We start from the raw sequence: 3,019 nt of genomic DNA, 5'->3' as shown, positions 1-3,019 counted from the left end.
GTCCACCTGGGGACACAGCTTCTGTGCACAAAGCTCAATATCCACCTTCTCCATTTGCTTCCCCTTTCAGTGGCAGGTGTCTGTTTCTTTTGCTCCTTTTGTTTGTTCCATTTTCTACAGCAGAATCCCCCTTTTTGCTGACTCTTCTCTCTGTGAAATGTCTCTCTTTTCTAGAAGCCGTTGTGAAGCATCTTAAAAATGTTTAGACCCTGGTATCTTTTTGGAATATGTACCGAGGAAATGATCAGTGATGCACATAGAAATGTTTTATCATATCTGCATAATGTCCTTCGTAATGTGCAGACAGACCCACCTTGTTTTGTTGTCCTTTGCCTTCCTGAGCTTCACAGTACACTTATTTACAAACTGAACGTTGGAGGCAACCCTGCGTTGAGCAAATCCATTGGCACCATTTTTCCCACAGAATTTGCTCACTTTGTGTCTCTGTGTCACGTTTTGGTAATTCTCACAGTCCATCAAACTGTTTCATTATTATTATATTTGTTTTGGTGATCTGTAATCAGTGATCTTTGAGGTTATTATTGTCATTGTTTTGGGATGCCACAAACCACACCCACATAAGACAGTGAACTTAATCAGTAAATGTTGTGTCTGATGTGATTACTCCACTCACTGGCCTTTCCCTCATTTCTCTCCCTTTCCTTGGGCCTCCCTATTGCCTGAGACACAAAATTATTGAAATCAGGCCAATTAATAACCTTGCAATGGCCTCTAAGTGTTCAAGTGAAAGGAAGAGTTGCATGTCTCTCACTTTAAATCAAAATTTAGAAAGGATGAAGCTTAGTGAGGAAGCCATGTCAAAAGGCCAAGATAGGTCAAAAACTAGGCCTCTTGTACCAAACAGCCAAGTTATGAATGCAAAAAAAGAGAAGTTCTTGAGGGAAATTAAAAGTGCTACTGCAGTGGATACATGAAGGAGAAGAAAGCAAAACAGCTGTCTTGCTGCTACGGAGACAGTGTGAGCGGTCTGGATGGAAGATCAAACCAGCCACAACATTCCCTTGAACCAAAGCGTAATCCAGAGCAAGGCCCTAACTCTCTTCAATTCTATGAAGGCTGAGAGAGACGAGGAAGCTGCAGAAGAACATTTTGAAGCTAGCAGAGGTTGGTTCATGAGGTTTAAGGAAAGAAGCCATGTCTGTGTAACAACAAAGTGCAAAGTGAAGCAGCAAGTGCTGATGTAGAAGCTGCAGCAAGTTATCCAGAAGGTTTAACTAAGATAATTAATGACAGTGGCTGTATGAAACAACAGATCTTCAATGTAGATGAAACAGCCTTCTATTGAAAGAAGATGCCATCTGGGACTTTCTTAGCTGGAGAGGAGAAGTCAATGCCTGGCTTCAAAACTCCAAAGGACAGGCTGACTCTTTTTAGGGGCTCATGCAGGTGGTGACTTGAAGTTGAAGCCAATATTTATTTACCATTCTGAAAATCCCAGGGCCCTTAAGAGTTATGCTAAATCTACTCTGCCTGTGTTCTGTAAATGGAACAACAAAGCCTGGATGACAGATCATCTGTTTACTGAATATTTTTAAGCCTACTGTTGAGATCTACTACTCAGGAAAAAAAAAAAATCTTTCAAAATATTACTGCTGGGAATTCCCTGGCAGTCCAGTGGTTAAGACTTGGTGCTTTCACTGCTGTGGGCCCAGGTTCAGTCCCTGGTCGGGGAACTATGATCCCATAAGCCACGTGGCTTGTCCAAAAAAAATAAAATAAAATTTCTGCTCATTGACAGTAAATCTGGTTATCCAAAGAGCTCTGATGGAGCTGTACAATGAGACGAATGTTGTTGTCATGCCTGCTAACACAACATCCATTCTGCAGCCCATGGATCAAGGAGACTTTCAAGTCTTATTATTTATTTATTTATTAACATCTTTATTGGAGTATAATTGCTTTACAATGGTGTGTTAGTTTCTGCTTTCCAACAAAGTGAATCAGCTATACATATACATCTGTCCCCATATCTCTTCCCTCTTGTGTCTCCCTCCCTCCCAACCTCCCTATCCCACCCCTCTAGGTGGTCACAAAGCACCGAGCTGATCTCCCTGTGCTATGCGGCTGCTTCCCACTAGCTATCTATTTTACGTTTGGTAGTGTATATATGTCCATGCCACTCTCTCACTTTGTCCCAACTTACCCTTCCCCCTCCCCATATCCTCAAGTCCATTCTTTAGTAGGTTTGCCTCTTTATTCCAGTCTTGCCCCTAGGTTCTTCATGACCATTTTTTTTTTTTTGGATTCCATATATATGCGTTAGCATATTTGTTTTTCTTTTTCTGACTTACTTCACTCTGTATGACAGACTCTAGGTCCATCGACCTGACTACAAGCAACTCAATTTCGTTTCTTTTTATGGCTGAGTAATATTCCATTGTGTATATGTGCCACATCAAAAATATGGAACGCTTCATGAATTTGCCTGTCATCCTTGTGCAGGGGCCATGCTAATCTTTGTATCGTTCCAATTTTAGTATATGTGCTGCCAAAGCGAGCACAAGTCTTATTATTTAAGGAATACATTTCATAAGGCTATAGCTGCCATAGACAGTGATTTCTCTGATGGATCTGGGCAAAGTAAACTGAAAACCTCCTGGAAAGAACTCACCATTCTAGATGCCATTAAGAACATTCATGAGTAATGGGAAGAGGCCAAAACACCCACATTCACAGGGGTTTGGAAGAAGTTGGTTCCAATCTGCATGGATGTCTTTGAGGGGTTTAGAACTTCAGGGGGGAAGCATCTTAGGATGTGGTGGACACAGCAAGAGAACTAGAATTAGAAGTGGGGCCTGAGGATGGGACTGAATTACTGCAATCTCATGGTAAAACTTGAGTGGATGAAGAGCTACTTCTATTGGTGGGCAAAGAAAGTGTTTTTTTGAGATGGACTCTACTCCTGGTGAAGATGCTGTGAAGACTGTTGAAACTACAACAAAGGGTTTAGAATATTACATGGACTTAGCTGATAAAGCAGTGACAGCGTTGGAGAGCA

The 3,019-nt window shown here is 41.5% G+C and overlaps 1 non-coding gene across 1 annotated transcript; it reads right to left on the bottom strand.

The window, feature by feature from the left end:
- Positions 1–2,418: 2,418 nt before the first annotated feature.
- On the bottom strand, positions 2,419–2,522 carry LOC114894056. The gene has a single exon (XR_003793113.1). It is a non-coding gene; the product is annotated as a U6 spliceosomal RNA (small nuclear RNA).
- Positions 2,523–3,019: the final 497 nt, after the last annotated feature.

This window comes from Monodon monoceros, unplaced genomic scaffold (assembly GCF_005190385.1).
Source record: "Monodon monoceros isolate NGI ecotype Baffin Bay Population unplaced genomic scaffold, NGI_Narwhal_1 Contig2040_ctg1, whole genome shotgun sequence".
NCBI lineage: Eukaryota > Metazoa > Chordata > Mammalia > Artiodactyla > Monodontidae > Monodon > Monodon monoceros.
This window is presented reverse-complemented; position numbering and strand designations above follow the sequence as displayed.